This window comes from Eumetopias jubatus, unplaced genomic scaffold (assembly GCF_037043125.1).
Source record: "Eumetopias jubatus isolate StellerSeaLion01/CBP00866 unplaced genomic scaffold, mEumJub1_p1.0 scaffold_8, whole genome shotgun sequence".
Lineage (NCBI taxonomy): Eukaryota > Metazoa > Chordata > Mammalia > Carnivora > Otariidae > Eumetopias > Eumetopias jubatus.
The window spans coordinates 81,937,284-81,963,200 of NW_028274814.1; the positions used below are offsets into that span (position 1 = coordinate 81,937,284).

The following is a 25,917-nucleotide window of genomic DNA, read 5'->3' on the forward strand; positions in this document are numbered from 1 at the left end:
TGTGTTTTCCCTGACTGTACCTTTCTTTTTTTTTTTTTAAGATTTTATTTATTTATTCATGAGAGACAGAGGAGGAGAGAGAGAGAGGGAGAGAGAGAGAGAGAAGCAGAGGGAGAAGCAGGCTCCCAAGGAGCCCGACGCGGGACTCGATCCCAGGACCCTGGGATCATGACCTGAGCCGAAGGCAGACGCTTAACCATCTGAGCCACCCAGGCGCCCCTGACTGTACCTTTCTTACTTTTTTTTCCTGATATGCTTCAGACTTTTCATAACAAAGTTTTATTTATTGTTTCTCATCTATTGTTTTGTTATCAGGAAATTCCCTTTCAGTGCCTGCCTTCTCTACCCACCACATTTCTTTTTTTTTTTTAATTTTGTTTATTTGAGATAGAGTGAGAGAGAGCACAAGAGCACATGGGGGAGCAGAGGGAGAGGGAGAAGCAGACTCCCCGCTACGCAGGGAGCCCGACTTGGGGCTTGATCCCAGGACTCTGGGACCATGACCCAGGCCGAAGGCAGACGCTTAACCGGCTGAACCACCCAGGCATCCCTACCCACCACATTTCTGATTTGAAAAAAATATATTATCCTGACATACTTGTTGGGGATACAGTTTAACAACCCTTTGAGAGACTATATAGGGCCCAGTTTTGTCCAGGCCCAACATAGACAATGCATAATATTTCTTTTTTTATATACATAATATTTCTTACAGTCAATGGTGGTATCTGAACGTACTATGCTTAGAATTCTTTGGCAGTTTCTTGCACTCATGAAAAACTGTAATTTTATGCAGACTGTCTTAAGGTAAAAAGCTCTTAATTCTGAAAACTGTATTTGGAAATTTTCCATATTATCAAGAACTTCTTTGTTTGGTTTGGTGTTCTCTTAACAGAATATCTTGTTGGCATTATCATGTTTTGAATGGACTCCTTGTTTAGCCCTAAATGCTATTAAGAAATCCAATAATACTCATGGTTCAGTTAACTCACATAGGCATTTACTGAACACCAGTATACTTAGTAATATAATTGCCCCCAGCAGGCTTAAGAGTTAGATACAGCGGGCGCCTGGGTGGCTCAGTTGGTTAAGCGACTGCCTTCGGCTCAGGTCATGATCCTGGAGTCCCGGGATCGAGTCCCACATCGGGCTCCCTGCTCAGCAGGGAGTCTGCTTCTCCCTCTGACCCTCTTCCCTTTCGTGCTCTCTATCTCTCTCATTTTCTCTCTCTCAAATAAATAAATAAAATCTTTAAAAAAAAAAAAAGAGGGTGCCTGGGTGGCTCAGGTGGTTAAGTGTCTGCCTTCGGCTTAGGTCATGATCCCAGGGTCCTGGTATCGAGTCCTGCATTGGGCTCCCTGCTCCTTGGGAGCCTGCTTCTCCCTCTGCTTCTCTTTCTCTCTCTCTCCCTCTCTCTCTCTCTCCCTCTGTCTCTCATGAATAAATAAATAAAATCTTAAAAAAAATAAAAAAGTTAGATACAAAAGTGTAACAGTGGGGGGAAAAAGTGTAATAATGAAAATGGGTTCCAATTTTTGATGCCTTATTCATAGGCAAATTTAGCAAAACTTATTGAGCACTTATTATGTGTCAAATGTGCCAGGCTCTCAGAATTCTCTGAAACAGATAATGGTCCTTGCCTTCATGGAGCTCCAGTTGCTGTTATGCTGTAGTTATATACATTTAGTGCACTTCAGAGGGGAACAAGTTTTCACACTAATTTTCACACTGAGCTAATACTGAGAGTTGCAGAAAATATAAGAAATAATAGGGCCACACTATTTTGGATTTTAGTTTTCTCTTGTGTTATACATTATCAGGTTATTTATTTATTTATTTATTTATTTTTTATAGCTTTTTTTTAAAGATTTTATTTATTTATTTATTTGAGAGAGAGAGAGAGAGAGAATGGGAGATAGAGAGCACGAGAGGGAAGAGGGTCAGAGGGAGAAGCAGACTCCCCGCCGAGCAGGGAGCCCGATGCGGGACTCGATCCCGGGACTCCAGGATCATGACCTGAGCCGAAGGCAGTCGCTTAACCAACTGAGCCACCCAGGTGCCCCTCAGGTTATTTATTTTTAATTAATATCATGTCCTTTAATATTTTATTAACTATTTGTACTTTCACTTATAATTTTGACTCAAGTTTTAAAAGCAGATGTGTGGAAAAGGGGGAAGAGAATTGCATAAATATTTTCATTTATTTAATGGTAATCGTATTTTTGTTCATTATTAAATCCCTAGCATTTACATATTTTGAGAGAAAAATTACTTAAAACTAAATGTGCAAAACGGTATAGTTTTTACTTTTTATTTATTTTTTATTTTTTATTTATTTTATTTTATTTTATTTTTAAAGATTCCACTTATTTATTCATGAGAGACAGAGAGAGAAGCAGAGGGAGAAGCAGGCTCCCAAAGAGCAGGGAGCCTGATGCAGGACTTGATCCCAGGACTCTCCCGAGCCGAAGGCAGACGCTTAACCAACTGAGCCACCCAGGCGCCCTTCTAGGTATATTTCTAAGAGAAAAGGGAACTTATGTCCACATGGAAACTTGCACAGAAACATTTAGAGCAGCATAATCGCCAAAAGACGCTGATAACCTAAATGTCCATTAGATAAACAAAATGTGATATATCCATATGATAGAATATTATTTAACCATGAAAAGGAATGAAGTATTGATACATGCTACAATGTGAGTGAGCCTGGAAAACATTCTGTTAAATGAAGGAAATCAACCAGAGGAAGAAGGTCACATATTTTATGATTCTACTTATATGACCTATCTAGAACAGGAAAATCCATAGAGACAGTGGTTGTCAGGGTATGGGGTGAAGGGAGAATGGGGAATGGTTATTTAATGGGTATGGATGTTTTTCTGGGGCGATGAAAGTTTTGAAAGTATAGAGAGGTAGTGGTTGCACAGCATTGTGAACGCACTGAATGCCACTGAATTGTACACTTTAAAATAGTTAATTGAATGTTACATGAATCTCATGTCAATTAAAAAAATTTTCAAAAGGAACTCCTGGCTGGGTCATTCAGTGGAGCACGTGACTCTTGATCTTGCTGTTGTGAGTTCAAACCCCATGTTGGCTGTAGAGCTTACTTAAATTCTAGGGGCACCTGGGTGGCTCAGTCTGTTAAGCATCCGACTCAATTTCTGCTCAGGTCATGATCTCAGGGTTGTTGGATCAAATCCTGAGTCAGGCTCCATATTTAGCAGGGAGTCGGCTTGAGATTCTCTCCCTTTCTCTTTCCCTCTCCCTCTCCCCCTCTCCCTGCTCTCACACATGGCGCTTTCTCTCTTGCTCTCTGTCTCTGTCTCTCTCTCTAAAATGAGTAAATCTTTGAAAAAAGTTCTAAGCATTAGTGGGTCAAAGGTTTTTATACATTTGATGTTTCAATACTTAACAGCTAAACTGAATTTAAGAAAGCTAGCAATTTATACTACCATTAATAACTAGTCTTTGCCAATATGTGTGTGGAGGGGAGATTCTTGCTTTAATTAGCATTATTTGAATATTAGGGAAATAAATATATTTTCATTTATTATTTGCATTTTTTCTCGTGAGTTGCCTGTTTTTTTTTGTTTGTTTTTTAAAGATTTTATTTATTGATTTAATTGACAGAGAGAGACAGCGAGAGAGGGAACACAAGCAGGGGGAGTGGGAGAGGGAGAAGCAGGCTTCCCGCCGAGCAGGGAGCCTGATGCGGGGCTTGATCCCATGACCCTGGGATCATGACCTGAGCTGAAGGCAGTCGCTTAACCAACTGAGCCACCCAGGCGCCCCGTGAGTTGCCTGTTTTTATTTTAAACGTATTTTTTAATTTTTAAAGTAGGTTCCACACCCAGCTTGGAGCCTAATGCAGGGCTTGAACTCAGGACCCTGAGATCAAGAACTGAGCTGAGATCAAGAGTCAGATGCTCAACCGACTGAGCCACCGAGGTGCCCCTCGCTTTTTTTTTTTTTAAAGATTTTATTTATTTATGTTGACAGAGAACACAAGCAGGGGGAACGGCAGGCAGAGGGAGAGGGAGAAGCAGCTCCCCGTTGAGCAGGGGGGAGTCTCAGGATGCTGGGATCATGACCTGAGCCAAAGGCAGATGCCCAACCAACTGAGCTATCCAGGTGCCCCCCCCCCTTTTTTTTAAAGATTTGTTTATTTTAGAGAGAGACAGAGCATGAGCCGGGGGTGAGGGGCAGGGGGGCAGATGGAGAGGGAGGAGAGAAACAGAATTCCTGCTGAGCATGGAGCCCGGACCCAGGGGTTCCATCTCATGACCCTAAGATCATAATCTGAGCCAAAATCAAGAGTCAGACGCATAACCAATTGAGCCAGCCAGGCACCCTTATATTTCACTTTTAAAGTGGTGATTTTTTTTTTTTTTTAAAGATTTCATTTATTTATTCATGAGAGACACAGAGAGAGAGAGAGATAGAGAGGCATAGGGAGAAGCAGGCTCCCAAGGAGCAGGGAGCCCGATGCGGGACTCGATCCCAGGACCCCGGGATCACGACCTGAGCCGAAGGCAGACGCCCAACCATCTGAGCCACCCAGGCGCCCTAAAGTGGTGATTTTTTAATTACTGTGTAATATTTATCAAGTCGTTTGCCACAATTTCTTTCTTCTCTTTGTCAAATATTCTGATCGTTTGAAATTTTCCTATATTTTAAATATAGAATAGAGCATACAGTTTTTTCATTTTGAGTCATTTACTTAGAATACATCCTTAGGAGTTGGTTTGCTGATTCATTCATTACATAATATTAAAAACAGAGAGCATAACATTTAAAATATATTAGATACAATATGTCTGAATTATCCATTGCCATATTAAGCAGAAGTTTAAGGAAACTAGTATAGGAAAAGGAGTACGCAGATGCATAGATGAGCACCTGTATATTATCATTGAGTAGCATTTCTTTTTTTCTATTTTTAAAAATCTATTTTTTAGAAAGATAGCACATGTGAGCTGGGGGAGGGGCAGAGGGAGAGGGAGAGAATCTCAAGCCGACTCCCCGCTGCACACAGAGCTCTTTGCAGGGGGGCTCAATCCCATGACCCTGAGATCATGATCTGAGCCAAAACTGAGTCAGAGGCTCACCTGACTGAGTCACCCAGGCGTCCCCATAGAGTAGCATTTTTGTCTTGTATCTTTTTGTGATACTGTCATTGGCAGTTTAAAGATGTGATGTGTTTTTGCAACACTAGGTATAAATGAGAGTATCTGCTTTTAGTACTTGCCTAGTAATCTAGATAAATTAAGACAAGGTGAAGTCTAGTTCTTACATTATAAAGTGACTTTAGAGTTTATGCTTAGGGAGGATTAAAATATTAGCCCATAGTATATCAGATTATATAATTGTGCTATGGTCATTACTCATGTATAAACTTGGAGAAGCCTATCATTAAAAGGTACCTAACATGTAAGTGCTATTTACCTGGTCATTTCAGGGATTTTAGAATGGTGTGGATCTGAAGAATTACTTCTTTAGTTCAGATTTTTACGTATAATGTAATTTATGATTATAAATAGGTAAAGTTTGTGCATATGAATATTAATTGAGAAGATGAAAATGTGATGATAATTTGTTGGGATGGGGTTTTGGATGTTTCCCCCTCCTTTTTGGTTTCCATTGCGCTTTTTCTTTCTTTCTTTCTTTTAATTATTTATTTATTTAATCTCTGTACCCAACGACCTGAACTCACGATCCCGAGATCAGGAGTCACATGCTCTTCCAGCTCAGCCAGCCAGGCGCCCCTTGTTTCCATTACTCTTACTAATACTATAAATATTTAAAAAAAAATCTTATTCACAAAACATGATAGATGGCTATTACTGTTCATTTTTCTTCAGGCCCTACTAGAGAAATTAATCTGGTCTGGTTAGTGAGAGAGTTTCTAGGATACCTGAATTTATTTATTTATTTATTTTTAAATTTTTTTTTTAAAGATTTTATTTATTTATTTGAGAGAGAGAATGAGAGATAGAAAGCACGAGAAGGAAGAGGGTCAGAGGGAGAAGCAGACTCCCCGCTGAGCAGGGAGTCCGATGCGGGACTCGATCCCGGGACTCCAGGATCATGACCTGAGCCGAAGGCAGTCGCTTAACCAACTGAGCCACCCAGGCGCCCTGGAAAATAAGTACTTTAAATTCAGGTATCCGGGCGCCTGGGTGGCTCAGTTGGTTAAGCGACTGCCTTCGGCTCAGGTCATGATCCTGGAGTCCCGGGATCGAGTCCCGCATCGGACTCCCTGCTCAGCGGGGAGTCTGCTTCTCCCTCTGACCTTCCCCCCTCTCATGTACTCTCTCTCTCTCATTCTCTCTCTCAAATAAACAAAATCTTTAAAAATAAATAAATAAAGTACTTATTTTCCCTATGGTCATCTGTACTTTCCTTCAGCATTTTTTCATGGTTTTATCGTCACACAGCATCTCATTACTATATATATATATATATTTAATGTTTTATTTATTTATTCATAAGAGTCAGAGAGAGAGAGAGAAGAAGCAGAGGCAGAGGGAGAAGCTCCCTGCCTAGCAGGGAGCCCGATGCGGGGCTCGATCCCAGGACCCCGGGATCATGACCTGAGCTGAAGGCAGATGCTTAACCATCTGAGCCACCCAGGCGCCCCTCATTACTATATTTTATCCAGAAAATTCTCTGAAAACATGAAGCTTAATTGGCACAATTTCTCCTTTCAAATCTTTTTTTTTTTTAAGATTATTTATTTATTATTTATTTGACAAAGAGGGAGAGCGAGAGCAGGAACACAAGCAGGGAGAGTGGGAGAGGGAGAAGCAGGCTTCCCATGGAGGCGGGAGCCTGATGCGGGGCTCGATCCCAGGACCCTGGGATCATGACCTGAGCCAAAGGCGACGCTTAACACTGAGCCACCCTGGTGCCCCACAATTTCTCCTTTCAGTGTTGTGTATTCAGAATGGTTATTTCTGCATTATTAATCAACTCCAAACTTTATTTATTTGTTTATTATTTTTTTAAAAGATTTTATTTATTTATTTGACAGAGAGAGACACAGCGAGAGAGGGAACACAAGCAGGGGGAGTGGGAGAGGGAGAAACAGGCTTCCTGCTGAGCAGGGAGCCCGATGCAGAGCTCAATCCCAGGACCCTGGGATCATGACCTGAGCCGAAGGCAGAAGCCTAACAACTGAGCCACCCAGGTGCCCCTCCAAACTATTTTTAATGAGAAGTATTATTTGAATGCTTTGGTATGATTATCCTTTTTCAGTGGTAAATCTAATGGTTAGAAGCAAAATATTAAATTACTGTGCATTTCATTTTTCTTTGTTTTACAGCATTTTATTGGTGCTGTTTTAGAGATATTGGTGATTGAATTTGACACTACAGTTGTCCTAGATAAGTTCAAAATAACATATTGTGAGTTGTAAAAGTGTATAATACATAGATAGGGAAAAAACAAAAGTCACACTCAGCTCTTTTATTTTACTAATATACAGTGATTTATTGAGTGCCTTCTATGTGTTAGATGTAATGCTAACGGTATGCTTTATATCATTAGTCCAGGATAATCATACCCTTTTTGCTGATGAGGAAAGTAAGGCTCAGGTTACTTTGCTAGTAGTAAGTGGTGAAACCAGGATTCAGTCTAGGTTTGTCCAACTGCACCATTATAGTGCATTACGGTGTATTTAATGGTCCTGATTAATTTTAATCGTCAGAAGCTCCTAGTAATTTTAAAAGACCTGTTAATGGATATGAATGGACCAAAAGTCAGTCAAAAGGACCTTACTTGAAAGCCAACAAGGTTGGGGGCGCCTGGGTGGCTCAGTTAAGTGTCCGACTCGATCTTAGTTCAGGTCTTTTATTTTATTTTATTTATTATATTTGACAGAGCACGAGCTGGGGGATCAGCAGGCAGGGGGAGATGGAGAAGCAGGCTCCCTGCCAAGTAGGGAGCCCGATGTGGGGCTCGATCTCAGGACCCTGGGATTGTGACCTGGGATCATGACCTGAGCCAAAGGCAGACACTTGACTGACTGAGCCACCCAGGCACCCTGGATCTTAGCTCAGGTCTTGATCTCAGGGTCATGAGTTCAAACCCCATGTTGGGCTCCATGCAGGGTGTGGAGCCTACTTTAAAAAAAAGGAAGAAAGATAAAACCAACAAGATGGGGCACCTGGCTGGCTCAGTCGGAGGGACATGCAACTCTTGGTATTGGGGTTCTGAGTTTGAGCCCTGCATTGGGTGTAGAGAATACTTAAATAAATAGTTAAAAATCTGAAAAAAATAAATAAAAACCAACAAGGGAGAAGTTGCATTCACCTCTTTTCTTCCTTCCTTCCTTCCGTGCAAAAAAGGTGGTTTTATTAAAGCATGGGGTCAGAACCTGTGGGCAGAAAGAGCTGCCTCATCTCTTCTTTAATCAGGAAAATGGTGGAGGCATGAATTAAGTCCAAAATTAAATTTTTTTTTAAAGATTTTATTTATTTATTTATTTATTTGACAGAGAGCACAAGTAGGCAGAGAAGCAGGCAGAGGGAGAGGGAGAAGCAGGCTCCCCACTGAGCAGGGAGCCCGATGTGGGGCTCGATCCCAGGGCTCTGGGATCATGACCTGAGCCGAAGGCAGCCACTTAACCCACTGAGCACCCAGGCACCCCTAAGTCCAAAATTAATTTTAATTTTATTATTTCCTATTTGTTTTATCACTTTCTTGCTCTTAATAAACCAAATGACTATATTCTCTTAACCTTTGTATCCCTCTCCTGTAGCTTTCCTCTGGAATGTATATATTATATATTTAAATAAATGAATTTTAAATCATACTAGTCTGAATAATAAGTAATTATAGCTAGTTTAGGAGGGATGTTAAAGTGAGACCGTTTCCCCAGGAAGTTATCACTGTGGTGAGAGTTGGGGGAAAGATATGACAATTCTAATTCATTTCTCGGTCTTAAAAAACAGTTTTCACTATGGAATGATGTTGACAGAGGTGGGAAGTCGGTGAAAGTCTTGGAATTTAGAAGAATTTCAGTATGTTACTAATAATGATTAAATTTTGAGATCTTTAGGTTTTTTTGGACACGGAAAATAGGGAAACCTGTACCTTTGGATTCATGATGGATAACATAAGACTAGAGTTTTTAGTAAAGAAGCATTACCAAAGCTGAAAAAAAATACCTGGTTTTGATACACATCTGAATTATACTTCCAAATGGTCCCATTTAAAGTTTGTGGATTTCTTCGTGGAGAAAGTCGCCTTTGGGTTGAGCTGCCGTTCACAAGGTTATTTGAGTTCGCTCCCAAGCACATCTGCAATTCAAAATGTCGCACCCGTCCCCCCAAACTAAGCCCTCCAACCCCAGTAACCCCAGAGTCTTCTTTGATGTGGACATTGGAGGGGAGCGATTTGGTTGAATTGTCTTAGAATTGTTTGCAGATACTATACCCAAAACTGCAGAAAATTTTCGTGCATTGTGTACAGGAGAAAAAGGCATTGGACCCACCACTGGGAAACCTCCATTTCAAAGGATGCCCTTTCCATCGAATTATTAAGAGATTTATGATTCAGGGTGGAGACTTCTCAAATCAAAATGGGACAGGTGGAGAAAGTATTTATGGTGAAAAATTTGAAGATGAAAATTTCTATTGTAAGCATGATCAGGAAGGTTTATTGAGCATGGCAAATGCAGGCTGCAATACAAATGGTTGTCAGTTCTTTATCACAACAGTCCCGACTCCTCACTTGCATGGGAAACATGTGGTATTTGGCCAAGTAATTAAAGGAATGGGTGTGGCAAGGATACTGGAAAATGTAGAAGTGAAAGGTGAAAAACCTGCCAAATTGTGCATTATTGCAGAATGCGGAGAATTGAAGGAATGGGATGATTGGGGCATATTCCCAAAAGATGGCTCTGGTGACAGTCATCCAGACTTCCCTGAGGATGCAGATACAGATTTAAAAGATGTAAATAAAATTTTACTAATAACAGAAGATGTAAAAAATATTGGAAATACTTTTTTCAAATCTCAGAACTGGGAGATGGCCATTAAAAATATGCAAAAGTTTTAAGATATGTGGAAGGTTCAAAGGCTGTTATTGAGAAAGCAGATAGATTGAAGCTGCAACCTATAGCTTTAAGCTGTGTGCTGAATATGGGTGCTTGTAAACTGAAGATGTCAAATTGGCAGGGAGCAATCGACAGTTGTTTGGAGGCTCTTGAAATAGACCCATCCAATACCAAAGCATTGTACCCTAGAGCTCAAGGACGGCAAGGATTAAAAGAATACGATCAAGCATTGGCTGATCTTAAAGCTCAGGAGATAGCGCCAGAAGATAAAGCTATCCAGGCAGAATTGCTGAAAGTCAAACAAAAGATAAAAGCACCGAAAGATAAAGAGAAGGCAGCGTATGCAAAAATATTTGCCTAGTAAGAAATTCAGTTTTACTTAAATATGCGTTGATTGTTATATAAAGGCAATAAGAAAATTTAAAGGTTTTTGTCGGTTATATATGATCCCTGATGTGTTTCCTTTGATACTCCAGTTTCCCATTGTTTACAGTTCAGGAATACTGAAAAGAGTTCACTCTTAATAAAACAGTGTTACAAAATAAATAAATAAATAAAGTTTGTGGATTGCCTTTCCCCCTTTTTTTCTTCTAAACCTCTTTGCTGGGAGGGTGGACTTTAAAAACTCCTATCTGGGCGCCTGAGTGGCTGGCTCAGTCAGTTAAGCATCTGCCTTCAGCTCAGGTCATGATACCCGAGTCCTGGGATCGAGTCCCGCGTCGGGTTCCTTGCTCAGCAGAGAGCCTGCTTCTCCCTCTGCCCCTCACCCCACTCTTGCTCTCTCTCTCTCAAATAAATAAAATCTTAAAAAAATAAAAATAAAAATATAAAAACTATATCACTTTGTTACGGCGACACCTACTGGTAAGAATCTTTGACATCATTGTGCTGATTGCCCCATACTTAAAGAAAACTCCCATTTACTGAGATGTGAAACACCAGTTGTTAAATCTATAAAACATTGTTAATAATAAAAGGGAGAGATATATAGGCTGATTTTTTTTATTTTTTCACTGTGTATGTGTGTGTGTGTTGTTGTTGTTTTTTAAGATTTTATATATTTGGGGCGCCTGGGTGGCTCAATCGTTAGGCGTCTGCCTTTGGCTCAGGTCATGAACCCAGGGTCCTAGGATTGAGCCCCGCATCGGGCTCCCTGCTTAGCGAGGAGCCTGCCCCTCCCTCTCCCACTCCCCCTGCTTGTGTTCCCTCTCTCGCTGTCTCTCTCTGTCAAATAAATAAATAAAATCTTTAGATTTTATATATTTGAGAGAGAGAGAGAGCAGGAGCAGAGGGAGGGGCAGAGGGTGAGGGAGAGGCAGACTCCCCACTGAGCAGGGATTCCCAACATAGGGCTAGATCCCAGGACCCTGAGATCATGACCCAAGCTGAAGGCAGACACTTAACAGACTGAGCCACCCAGGCACCCTTATGTATGGTTGTTGTTGTTGTTTTTTTTTTTTAAGATTTTATTTATTTATTTGAGAGAGCGAGAATGAGAGAGAGAGCACATGAGAGGGGGGAGGGTCAGAGGGAGAAGCAGACTCCCTGCCGAGCAGGGAGCCCGATGCGGGACTCGATCCCGGGACTCCAGGATCATGACCTGAGCCGAAGGCAGTCGCTTAACCAACTGAGCCACCCAGGCGCGCTGTTTTTTTTTTTTTTTTTAATTTTATTTATTTTTGAGAGAGAGAGAGAGACAGAGAGAGAATGAGAGGGGTGAGGGTCAGAAAGAGAAGCAAACTCCCCACTAAGCAGGGAGGCCGATGCGGGACTCGATCCCGGGACTTCAGGATTGTGACCTGAGCCGAAGGCAGTCACTTAACCAACTGAGCCCCCCAGACGCCCCACCCCTGTGTATGTTTTTAATGATAAAAGTTAAATGATCATATTATAGAAAATATGAGAAACAGAAAGGAGAAAAACAAAACTAATAACTACTCCCCATCACAGTCAGCAATTTTGGTGTGTTTTCTTCTACTTTATTTAAATTTTAATATATATATATTTTTAAGATTTTATTTATTTGTCATAGAGAAACAGAGTGAGAGAGAGAGAGAGAGCATGCGAGCAAGCACAAGCAGGGGGAGCAACAGGCAGAGGGAGAGGGAGAAGCAGGCTCCCTGCAGAGCAAGGAGCCCGATGTGGGACTTGATTCCAGGACCCTGGGATCATGAGCTGAAGGCAGATGCTTAACCGACTGAGCTACTCAGGCATTCCTGATGTATTTATTTTTTAAGCATAGCTTTATTCTTGGCATGCATGTAATTTGTTCCTTGGTTTGTTCACTGATATGGCATAAGCATTTTTTCCAAGTTATTATACTTCAGTTAACCATAAATTTTACTGACTGCCTGGTATATTCCATCAGGTTAGTTAACACTTTGCTCATTTTTCCCATTTTAATCCTTTTTTTTAAGATTTTATTTATTTGCAATAGAGCAAGAGTGAGAGAGAGCTCACAAGCAGGGGGAGCAGCAGGCCAGGGGAGAAGCAGAAGCAGGCTCTCCACTGAGCAGGGAGCCCAATATGGGGCTCCATCCCAGGACCCTGGGATCATGACCTGAGCTGAAGGCAGACGCTTAACCGACTGAACCACCCAGGAGCCCCTCCATTTTTTATATTGCTGTTTTAAGGAATTTGTTGGATATCTGTTCAAATGACTTTTTCCATATTTGGATTTTTTCAATTAGGAATATTTTTATATACTCTGACCTTTCCCTAAAGGTTAAGTTTTTGTGTTTTTGCCTACTAGTGAGATTGAAGTTTTTCCTTCTGCTTGTTTACAAGTTGTATTAGTTGATTCGTCTGCTGGCACCATAATGATATTCTTAGGAAGTTGCCTGGGCTATTTTTTTAAATAAAGAAGTTTGTTGTTTTTAAAATTTGTTGAGGGGTGCCTGGATCGCTCAGTTGGTTAAGTGGCCCACTCTTGATTTCAGCTCCGGTCATGGTCTCAGGGTCATGGGATCAAGCCCTGTATTGGGCTCCACGCTGGGTGTGGAGCCTGCCTAAGATTCTTTCTCTCCGTCTCCCCTCCCCACCCCCACCCCCCCAAAAATAAAAATAAATAAAATAAAATTTGTTGAAAAACTTCCTCAAGCTCTTAGTTTTTTGTAATATAGTTTTCATTTTTATATGTCAAATGAACTGATCTTTGATGATAGTGATTTCTTTAATGAATTTTAAAATCATATAGAAATGCCTTTTCAAAAATTAATAATTATTTTCTTTACATTCTTTCTTTCTTTCTTTCTTTCTTTCTTTCTTTTTTAAGTAATCTCTACTGACTGAGCCAGCTAGGCACCCCTTCTTTTCTTCACATTTAAACTGTGTGTGTGTGTGTGTGTGTGTGTGTGTGTGTGTGTTTAACTCCCCTCCCTTTTATTTTTCATGCTTTATTTTTCAGGGGAAAATATGAAGAAGGCAACCTATCATTTAAAGAAACCAGTGTTAGTGTTTTGGAATTTCTTGCCAGGTTTTCTTTCTAGACATTTTTGTAAACCTTGAACTTTATCTGCCCAGAGTTATTTTTGAACTGTCAGGGCAGAGGTATCTAAAGTTATTTCGAACGTGAGAGCTGTCTCTTCTGTTCATCTAGAACAAAAAAGGCAACTGGTGATACTACTTTCTGTCTTGTGTATTATCTCACTGCGTTTGGCTCGCTACAATTTAGCACATAAAGTTAGTGTGTGGAACACAGCAGATGTGCAATAAAGATTTACTGAGTTACGGGCGCCTGGGTGGCTCAGTCAGTTAGGCGGCTGCCTTCAGCTCGGGTCATGATCCTGGGGTCCTGGGATCGAGTCCCGCATCCCGTTCCCCCTGCTTGTGCTTGCTGTCTCTCTCTTGCTCTCTGTGTCAAATAAAATCTTTAAAAAAAAATTTATTGAATTAAAATTAATAAAATAAGTATTTTTCTTCTCCCTCCTTCTCTGGTGCCCCCCATCCCCTGTGCAGTATAGGTTGCTTCTTTTTCCTTTTCAGTTTTCACCTTTGAACATTTTTCTCCTCTTTTTTCCTCCTTCTCTTCCACCTGGGTGGCTCAGTCATTAAGCGTCTGCCTTCGGCTCAGGTCATGATCCTCGGGTCCTGGGATCAAGCCCCACATTGGGCTCCCTGCTTCGCGGGAAGCCTGCTTCTCCCTCTCCCACTCCCCCTGCTTGTGTTCCCTCTCTTGCTGTGTCTCTCTCTGTCAAATAAATAAATAAAAAATCTTAAAAAAAAGGCATGTTTTGAACATAGTTTGCTATTTAAAACATCCTAATTGAGCTATAACTCATAAACCATACAGTTCACCCATTTAAAATGTACAGTTGAGTAGATTTTAGTATATTCACACAGTTGTGCAACTACCACCACAATCTAATTTGAGAACATTTTCATTACCCCTAAAAGAAACACCATGTGGCCCATTAGCTGTCCTTCCCTATTCTCACTTCTCATTCCCAGTCCAGGGCAGCCACTACTTGTAGTCTCTATAGATTTGCCAATTCTGGACATTTCATATAAATGGAATCATACAATATGTGGTCTTTTGTGACTGGTTTCTTTCAGTTAGCGTGATGTTTACAAGATTCATACGTTGTAGCATGTATCAGTACTTCATTCTTTTTTATTGCCAAATAGTATTTCATTATGTAGATATACCACATTTTGTTTATCCATTCATCAAGTTGGTACATACTTGGCTTGTTTTTACTTTTTGGCATTATGAATGTGCTGTTATGAACATTTGTGTACAAGTTTTTGTATGGACATATGTTTTCATTTCTCTTTGTTATATACCTAGGAGCGGAGCTACTAGGTTAGATTCAATTTTTAATGAGTTCCTTTGTATCTTTGAAAGATCTTAAAAATACAGTAGTCTCACCTTACCTGCTGGGGTTACGTTCATCCTCCAGTGGATGTCTGAAACTGTGGATAGTACCGAACCCTAAATAAACTGTTTTTTCCCTATACATGCATATCTATGATAAAGTTTAATTTCTAAATTACTCACTGTAAGAGGTTAATAACAATAACTAATAATAAAATAGAGCAGTTACAATAATATATCATAAAGTTACATGAATGTGGTTTCTGTCACAATATCTTATTGCAAAAAATACATCTTATTGTACTGTATTCACCCTTTCTGTGATGATATAAGATGACAAAATGTCTACATGATAAGATGAAGTAAAGTGAATGATGTGGCATTGTGACATAGTGTTAGGCTGTAGTTGACCTTCTCACAATAATGTCCGGAGGATCATCTGCCTCCAACTGTGATTGACTGTGGGTAACTAAAACCACAGAAATAGAGTCTGCAGATAAGGGGAGACGACTGTATTTATCACTTCTCTTTTGTTCATATTCCTGGCAGTCTTGCTATTTCATTTATGCCGCAGAAACTTAGAAATTCCCTGTATTCAGCCATTAAATTCTGACTGTTCTTACTCCTAAATATTTTTTATTCGTGCCTTTCTCTTCATTGGAACCACAGCCCCACTTGTTTTTTTTGTTTTGTTTTTATTGCTGTTAAGTAGGCTCCACACCCAGTGTGGGGCTTGAACTCGTGATCCTGAGATCAAAAGTCACATGCTGTATTGACTGAGCCAGGCAGGCACCCCTCACAGCCCTGCTTTAGGCCTTTATTATCTTTCACCATTATCAAATGGAGTAGCCCAGAACATTCTACTTTTCTTTTTTCTAATACTCCTCCTTCCAACTCTTATATTCCTTTTACCAGAGCATGTTATTAGTACTTTATTTTATAAACCATAAGGCAAATATTATAGTTGATTTAATTGTTTATCTTCCCAGTAAGATAGAACCTCTGTAATGGCCAGGATTCTATCAATCCCAAGAGCTTAATACAGTATTTGGCACATGTCCTTCCTTATTTCTGGACATATACTTATTGGGTTAAAAGAATTATCACATTTTTTTAAAGATTTATTTATTTATTTTATTTTATTTTATTTTTTTAAAGATTTTATTTATTTGAGACAGAGAGAATGAGAGAGAGAGAGCACATGAGAGGGGGGAGGGTCAGAGGGAGAAGCAGACTCCCCGCTGAGCAGGGAGCCCGATGTGGGACTCGATCCAGGGACTCCAGGATCATGACCTGAGCCGAAGGCAGTCGCTTAACCAACTGAGCCACCCAGGCGCCCAAGATTTGTTTATTTATTTTAGAGAGAGCTTGAATGGGAGAGGGAGATTCTTTTTTTTCCCATTTTTAAAAAAATTTAAGTTCAATTCATTAACATAATATATTATTGGTTTCATAGGTAGAGGTCAGTGATTTCATCAGTTTTATATAATACCCAGTGCTCATTACATCATGTGTCCTCCTTAATGTCCAGGGAGAGAGATTCTTTTTTTTTTCTTTAAAGATTTTATTTGACAGAGACACAGCGAGAGAGGTAACACAAGCAGGGGGAGTGGGAGAAGGAGAAGCAGGCTCCCCGCTGAGCAGGGAGCCCGATGTGGGGCTCGATCCCAGGACCCTGGGATAATGACCTGAGCCAAAGAGAGACGCTTAACGACTGAGCCACCCAGGCGCCCCAGGGAGAGAGATTCTTTTTTTTTTTTTTTTAAGATTTTATTTTATTATTTATTAGAGAGAGAATGAGAGATAGAGAGCACGAGAGGGAAGAGGGTCAGAGGGAGAAGCAGACTCCCCGCAGAGCAGGGAGCCTGATGTGGGACTCGATCCCGGGACTCCAGGATCATGACCTGAGCCGAAGGCAGTCGCTTAACCAACTGAGCCACCCAGGCACCCAAGATTTGTTTATTTATTTTAGAGAGAGCTTGAATGGGAGAGGGAGATTCTTTTTTTTCCCATTTTAAAAAAAATTTAAGTTCAATTCATTAACATAATATATTATTGGTTTCATAGGTAGAGGTCAGTGATTTCATCAGTTTTATATAATACCCAGTGCTCATTACATCATGTGTCCTCCTTAATGTCCAGGGAGAGAGATTCTTTTTTTTTTTTCTTTAAAGATTTTATTTGACAGAGACACAGCGAGAGAGGTAACACAAGCAGGGGGAGTGGGAGAAGGAGAAGCAGGCTCCCCGCTGAGCAGGGAGCCCGATGTGGGGCTCGATCCCAGGACCCTGGGATAATGACCTGAGCCAAAGAGAGACGCTTAACGACTGAGCCACCCAGGCGCCCCAGGGAGAGAGATTCTTTTTTTTTTTTTTTTTTAAAGATTTTATTTTATTATTTATTTGAGAGAGAGAGAATGAGAGATAGAGAGCACGAGAGGGAAGAGGGTCAGAGGGAGAAGCAGACTCCCCGCAGAGCAGGGAGCCTGATGTGGGACTCGATCCCGGGACTCCAGGATCATGACCTGAGCTGAAGGCAGTTGCTTAACCAACTGAGCCACCCAGGCGCCCGGGAGAGAGATTCTTAAGCAGACTCTGCGCTGAGCATGGAGCCCAACTTGGGGCCCCCATCTCATGACACTGAGATCACAACCTGAGCTGAAACCAGGAGTCAGCTTAACTGACTGTGCCACCCAGGTTCCTGTTTTGTTTTTTTCTAAGTAGGCTCCATACTCAGTGTAGGGCTTGAACTCACGACCCTGAGATCAAGAATTGCATGTGCCAGCCAGGCGCCCCAAGATTAGTCACATTTTAAAGATTTGTTCTGGGGCGCCTGGGTGGCTCAGTTGGTTAAGCAACTGCCTTCGGCTCAGGTCATGATCCTGGAGTCCCTGGATCGAGTCCCGCATCAGGCTCCCTGCTCAGCGGGGAGTCTGCTTCTCCCTCTAACCCTCCCCCCTCTCATGTGCTCTCTTTCTCTCTCTCAAATAAAATCTTTAAAAAAAAAAAAAATCAAAAAAAAAAAAGATTTGCTCTGTATTGTGCCACAATGCCTAATATACACACCATGCTCATTCCCTGCTATACACTTTAGTGCACTCATGCTACTGGGAGTTGTCTGAAAGTGTTTATCTTTTTGTGTTGTCTCTACCATCACTTTTCAAAAAATCATTCATTTGAATATCTGTCCTGGATCTGATGATACCATGTTTTGAAGTTCACCTCTCCACATCCATCTTCTCCCTCTTACTCTACCATCATCCTACACACCATGTTCTACTCCTCTACATTCCTTCACTCTGGTCCTAGTGTTCTCTCTTCTTGGAACACCTTCCCTTGCCGACATGTTTCACCTGGCTAATTCCTATGTATTCTTTAAAGTTTGGCCGAAATGTCAGCTCCTCTAGGAAGTAAACCTTCTCCGAAATTCTAGACTGGGGAGATTACCCCTTTCAATACCAGAACATCTTTGGAATGGCTTTTACTATAACATTTATCTCACTATTTTGAAATTACCTGTTTTTCTTTTCTCTAGGGAACTACAAATTCTTCAACAGCCAGTACTATTTCTTTGACTCCTCAGAGCTTAGTATAGTACCTGGAATAACAGAAAATAAATAATTGGTAAACATTTCTACAACATACTTTTTAGGGAGTCCACGTGGTATAGGACACTATACGGATACACTCTAAAGGAAGTTATATATGGTAAAGCTTGTAAATTGTGTGTGTGTGTGTGTGTGTGTGTGTGTGTGTAAAATATGCTGTAATAACTATAATCAGGAAAGATTTAATGTGGAAAAAATGAGTTTAGAAGCAAGGTTATATGGGTTTGTATCGAGCACAAATTACTAATGAATTAGCAAGGGCTTAATGTTTTGGAACAGGAGGAAATAAGTTTCTGTTATCTGTTCTTTATTCTTGTGTGGTCTAATTTAATAAAAAAGTATTAGAATTTTTTTTGTTAGATGCTTATCCACTTACAGTTCTGGGAGCTGGACAAAAAAAATTAAAGGCTCTTACCAATTTGACACACAAAAAGTAGTGACACAAAATCCTGGTAAGATATACTGAGGTATATCTGTATAATTCAGAAAAACTGATAGGCCCAGCATAGTCATGACGTACTTTAAAAAATAATTTCGGGGCGTCTGGGCGCCTTAGTCAGTTGAGCGTCCAACTCTTGATTTTGACTCAGATCATGATCTCAGGGTTGCGTCAGGCTGTGCTCTGGGTGTGGAGCCTGCTTAAGATCTCGTTCTCCCCTCTGCCCCCCACACGCACACGCAGGCTTTATCTTTCTCTCAAATAAATAAATCAGTCTTTAAAAAATAATTTCCCTTTTTTTTGGAGTTAGGGAATGCATATTTGGCTGTATATACCAGAAAACCTATTACAGTGACTTAACCAGGTGTGTGGGTGCTTATTGTTTTTATGTAACATGAAGTCTGAAGGTAGTGAGTCCAAAGTTCGTGTGGCAGCTCAAGGTAACAGTAGGAACCCTCGCTATGTTTACTTTTGCCTTAGTGTGGCTCAGTTGCCATGCTTGCAAGGCATTGTGTCTTCTTTCCAGACAGGATAAAGGAGGGAAAGGTGAAGCTTGATAAAGGAGGAAGCAAGCTTAGTTCACATTTATTTTTTTTAAAGATTTTATTTATTTGAGAGAGAGAGAATGAGAGATAGAGCGCACGAGAGGGAAGAGGGTCAGAGGGAGAAGCAGACTCCCTGGTGAGCAGGGAGCCCGATGCGGGACTCGATCCCGGGACTCCAGGATCATGACCTGAGCCGAAGGCAGTCGCTTAACCAACTGAGCCACCCAGGCGCCCCTGAGTTCGCATTTAAAGAGCTTTCTTGAAAGTCTTACCTAACAGTAATTTTGTTTTACAGCTGATGGGCTAAGACCTTGTCATTTGCCTACTTCTTATCTGCAAGGGTATCTGGGAAGGGGAATATATGTAACCTGGCACTCTTGTTAGCCTGGCTTTTAGGCAGGAAGAGGAAGAGAATGAGAGAGAATGAAAACTGGAACAAGTAGTAGTATCTGCTGTTGAGCACCATAGCGTAATGTACATGCTTACCTATACCACTGAAACAACCACAAATAGAGAATGAGGATTCCACCTAAATAATTATTTTATTTATTTACTTTTTAAAAGTAATCTCTATGCCCAGAGTGGGGCTCCAACTCATGACCCTGAGATCGAGAGTCACATGCTCTTCCAACTAAGCCAGCCAGGCGTCCCAAAGTAAAATACTTTAAATTCAAATTAGAGGGGCATCTGGATGGCTCAGTCGGTTGGATGCCTGACTCTTGAACTGGGCTCAGGTCTTGATCTCGGGGTTGTGGGATCGAGCCCTACAGAGGGCTCCTTGCTCAGTAGGGAGTCTGCTGGAGATTCTCTCCCTCTCCCCCCCCCCACCCCACACTTGCTCGCTCTGTTTCTCAAATAAACCTTTAAAAAAAATAAATTCAAATGAGAAGATCGGGGTGTCTGGCTGGCTCAGTTGGTAGGGCATGTGACCTTTGATCTTGGGGTCGTGAGTTCAAGACCCACATTGGGTGTGGAGCCTACTTACTTAATTAATTCAAATGAGAAGAATCTCAGAAATGAGGTGTTTGAAGAAAAGAATTTGAAAAGAGAAGTGATAGACCTTAGGAAAAAATTAGAAATAAGAGAAAAAAATTATTTCAGAAATAAAGGTGAAACTAAAAGGAACACATAAATGAAGAAGCACAACAGGTAATGACTCAATAAAATAAAAAGTAAAAATTTTTTAACAAGGTAGATAGAACCTTTTAAAAATCAAAAAAAGAAGTAAAAGGGATTGAGAAAAAACTGCTACAATAGTAGGCAAAGAGGGGCACCTGGGAGGCTCAGTGGGTAAAGCATCTGCCTTTGGCTCAGGTCATGATCCCAAGGATCATGCTGGGATCGAGTCCAGCATCAGGCTCCCTGCTCTGCGGGGAGCCTGCTTCTCCCTCTACCTGCCACTCCTGCTTGTGCGTGCGCGCTCTCTGTCTTACAAATAAAATCTCTTTAAAAAAAGAAAAAACTAACATTCATACTAACAGAGTCCCCAAGGAAGAAAATAACCAAAGCCATGGGACAGAAAGAAAACTTTGTGAAAGTGTGTCTGGGGAGATTGATTCAGAATGGCCAACACAGAGACATAGTTAGTAAAACTGACGGACTTTAAGGGCAAAAAAAAAAAAAAAAAATCATTTGGGCATCCTAGTAAAAAAAGACCTACTAATCACTTAAAAAGGAAGGAAAATGGACTGTCACTAGACTTTTTTTTTTAAGGTTTTTTTATTTATTTGACAGAGACAAGAGAGGGGGAACACAAGCAGGGAGAGTGGGAGAGGGAGAAGCAGGCTTCCTGCTGAGCAGGGAGCCCGCTGCGGGACTCGATCCCAGGACCCTGGGATCATGACCTGAGCTGAAGGCAGGCACTTAAGGATTGAGCCACCCAGGCACCCTAGACTTTTTTTTTTTTAAGATTTATTTTTTTAGAGAGAGATTGGGGGGGTGGGGGCAGAGGGAGAGGAGAAGCAGACTCCCTGCTGAGCAGGGAGCCTAATGTGGGGCTCCATCCCAGGACCCTGAGATCATGACCTGAGCTGAAATCAAAGAGTCATCTGCTTAACTGAGCCACCCAGGTGCCCCTTGTCACTAGACTCTTGATAGCATGTTTAGTGTCAGAATGCAGTGGATTAACATTTAAGAAAATCAGTGAAATAAAACATGAACCAAGAATTTTATATCCAGACAAATAGACCCCTAAGTATAAGAACCACAGACAGTTCATTAAAGATTTATTTATTGGAGGGGGGGCAGAGGGAGAGAATCCCAAGCAGATTCCCCGCTGAGCACAGAGCCTGATGCAGGTCTCAATCTCACAGTCCAGAGATCATGACTTGAGCCAAAGTAAAGAGTTGGACGATTAACCAACTGAGCCACCTAGGCACCCCATACCACAGACAGTTTAACAGTAACATGTAAGAATTGAAGAAATAGGGCGCCTGGGTGCCTCAGTCGGTTAAGTGTCTGCCGTTTTTTTAGTTCAGGTCATGATCCCAGGGTCCTGGGGTTGAGTCCCACATTGGGCTCCTTGCTCAGTGTGGAGCCTGTTTCTCCCTCTCCCTCTGCCTGCCACTCCCTCTGGTTGTGCTCTCTGTCAAATAAATAAATAAAATCTTTAAAAAAATTAAAAAAAATTGAAACAGTGTTCACATGATCCCTTTGTATGGAATCTACTAGAGCTTCAAATAACTAAAATAACTAGAGAACCAGACTGTGGTATCTAAATACTAATTTCCAGTAAGAGAAACTAGGGATATTAGGAATAGTTGAAGAAATACCTGATTTTAGATCTAGAGTAGGAAATTAATATTAAATGTGGGATATTTTGTCAAAGGACACAAGAGTCAACATAAGTTTCTGTGACCAACTATAAGATAGTTTGAGCATCAATAAGAACAAAAACCACATGGATTGAAACATCAAATAAGTTTAAATCCTGAGTTCATATATATTGATGCAAAAAGGACTGGATGCAGAGGGGTATGAGGGAACTATTTGAGATGATAGAAATACTCTATATCTTGATTAAAAGGTTACACTACTTACTGTGTACATTTATCTAAACCATGGTTTTTCGGGGCACCTGGGTGGCTCAGTCGTTAGGCGTCTGCCATCGGCTCAGGTCATGATCCCGGGGTCCTGGGGTCGAGCCCTGCATCAGGCTGGCCTGCTTCTCCCTCTCCCACTCCCCATGCTTATGTTCCCTCTCTCGCTGTGTCTCTCTCTGTCAAATAAATAAAATCTTTTAAAAAAATAAACCATGATTTTTCAACCTTAGTAACATTGATATTTTGTTTAAAGATTTTTTTCTTTTAAATTTGTATTATATTAATTATATTATATTAATTATAATTATAAATTATGTTAATATAAATATAATATATTTTATATATTATATAATATATAAATATAATTAATATGTTATATTAATATATCTATTTATTTATATATATCAAATATATAAAATCTTAAAAAATTGCATACTCTTCCAACTGAGCCAGCCAGGCACCCCAACCAACTTGATTTTTATTTTTTTTTAAAGATTTTATTTATTTACTTGACAGAGACACAGCGAGAGAGGGAACACAAGCGGGGGGAGTGGGAGAGGGAGAAGCAGGCTTCTTGAGGAGCAGGGAGCCCGATGTGGGGCTCGATCCCAGGACCCCGAGATCATGACCTGAGCCAAAGGCAGACGCCCAACGACTGAGCCACCCAGGCGCCCCCAAACTTGATTTTTAAAAGGAAGAGTCCTTAGTCACTCTTCAAGGATTCTAGGAAACTATTTTAAAAACTAGTAATTGACAGAATCAAGCATTTATTTTGTCTCTTATGTTAAACTGTATCTCAAGCATAACCAAGTAGTCAAGGTAGGGATGAATTTGGAGGCCATCTATCAGTATTTTTTGGTATTACATTTTATCACTCCCAGTTGTCAGCTTTTCTGCCTTTTTTTTTTTTTAAAGATTTTATTTATTTATTTGACAGAGAGACATAGCGAGAGAGGAAACACAAGCAGGGGGAGTTGGAGAAGCAGGCTTCCTGCTGAGCAGGGAACCCAATGCGGGGCTTGATCCCAGGACTCTGGGATCATGACCTGAGCGAAAGCAGACGCTTAACCACTGAGCCACCCAGGTGCCCCGCTTTTCTGCCATTAAAAGTACAATTTTTCTATTCCTTTTTCTCTGATTTGCTACCTCTGATTCACTTGGATTAGGAAGCCAGATTAAGAAAATTATTATTATCCTGAAAAATAAAGTATAATGTACTGTGAATTATCTATTTCTGTTTTATTTCTTGATTTGGGGCTATATTCTGGATACCTGATGTTCCTCACGCTTAAATGATTTATTACCAGTATTCTGTTTGAATGTGGCTGAACACACAAACACTTTCTGGACTGAGATAAAATTCTTTGGATTAAATCTGTTGTATAAAATGAAACATGTTCAGAAAACTCAGTGTGTACTTAGTATAGTTATCAGTTATCCTGGGGCGCCTGGGTGGCTCAGATGGTTAAGCATCTGCCTTCGGCTCAGGTCATGATCCCAGGGTCCTGGGATCGAGTCCCGCATCGGGCTCCCTGCTCAGCAGGGAGTCTGCTTCTCCCTCTGTCTCTCTCTCTCTCTCTGTCTCTGTCTCTCATGAATAAAAAAAAAAAAAATTAAAAAAAAATAAAAATCAGTTATCCTGTGTTAATACTTACTGAATTAAAGAACACAGCGTTCTCAAAATCATTCCAGAGACCAGATGAATAGAGAAGTGTATGGGAACTACCCTTTTGAAAATTATTGAGTTTCTTATTTCATCTTATTTTAGTGTATTCAGCCCAGGTTTTTTCTCAGAGAAGAATAGGGTATTTGACGTATCATGGTCGTCTTAAAAGTTCATGACTTCAGCACACTTCTTCACTTTGAAGAAACTGAAAAAGTGTGTTAACTACCATAGCTATTTCAATAACTGATGCTAAAGGCAACTGCTGGGCTGGCGAGACTGTCATTAAACTGTGCCTTTGGTTACTTGTTATTTTCATCATGGAAAGGAAAATCTTTAATTTATTTCATTGCTTAACCAATGCCACATTTTAAGATAAAACTGTTCTTTTTCTAAAACTGTTATTAAGAAAGAGGCTGGAAACAGATTCTGGTCTGATGTCGATGCTTTGTTGGCATTTCGTCCCTCTTTTTGGTAAATGAAACTCATTTAACCCCATTTTCAGTTTTCATATTAAAAAAATCCTTTGAAATCATAGCAGGGATCGAGGAGGATATCAGATTTGACTGTCCATTTTATAAGAATTTTTTTTAAAGATTTTATTTATTTGACAAAGAGACAGTGAGAGAGGGAACACAAGCAGGGAGAGTGGGAGAGGGAGAAGCAGGCTTCCCGTGGAGCAGGGAGCCCAATGCAGGGCTCGATCCCAGGACCCTGGGATCATGACCTGAGCTGAAGGCAGACGCTCAATGACTGAGCCACCCAGGCGCCCCCATTTTGTAAGAATTTGAAAGAGGCTTAGAGATACGGTTTTACAGCATCCTAATATCTTAAGTATTTCTTTGTTTCCCTTTGTTCCCTGTGTTCTGAATGTTACACTTATGTTTCAATAAAATGGAGAAAAGTTTGCTTCTTTCCAATTGATTGCAACAGGGAGAGGCCAGGTTTAATTAATTGCTTCCCTGATTTTAATTGAGTAAGGTTAGTTTGGAAATTAGATCAAAGATGACTTGCTTGTATGGACCACGGTTTTGCTTACTGTGTTTCTGAAGACCTATTGCAGGTAGTTGGATCTACAGTCTCGTAAATTTCTCTTCTGGAGTTAATTTTTGATAGGTAACCACTGATGATATTGAATAGCATTCTGTCTTACCTGCTGAGCTTTTGGGGCCTATTTCAAGAGGAGAAATTATCCATCCCCATTATGGGGAGTTTCCACTCAGTTTCACATACAGTTTTTAAGGCAGGTTGATTAAATAAAGTAGCACTGTGTATCTTATTCCATGATTTCTCACTATAGTTTGACCACAAGTTAATTTCTTAATAATATTGGCTACAGCGTGTTAAATGTTTTAACAGATACCATGCTAAGCACCTTAACAGTATTATTTCATTTGTTTTTCACAGTAATTTTCTGAGATTGATAATATTTCATCCCAGTTTTTGCTAAGGTAGAAACTGATAACTAGAGAAGTTTTACTGACTCACTGTCAAAAAGCTAATCAAATGGCTGTGCAGGGACTCATATCTACATCTGTCCTACTCCAAAACCTGTTCTCAGCGCTGTACTCCAGTCCTTCCAGTTTAGCTCTGCCAGTATCATGAAAATCTCAAAACGTTCCAATTTATTTTATTTAATTCCATAGGCTGGTGCTTAGAAGTGGTAGAGTGAGGGGCACCTGGGTGGTACAGTCAGTTAAACATTGGACTCTTGGTTTCTGCTTGGGTCGTGATCTCAAG

General features: G+C 40.6%; 1 protein-coding gene and 1 pseudogene across 2 annotated transcripts in view; both read left to right on the top strand.

The window, feature by feature from the left end:
• Positions 1–25,917, top strand: part of SP1 (Sp1 transcription factor) — a 55,170-nt gene that overhangs the window by 11,978 nt on the left and 17,275 nt on the right. The gene's annotated exons all lie outside the window — the stretch shown is intronic.
• On the top strand, positions 7,298–10,677 carry LOC114225870 (peptidyl-prolyl cis-trans isomerase D pseudogene; annotated as a pseudogene).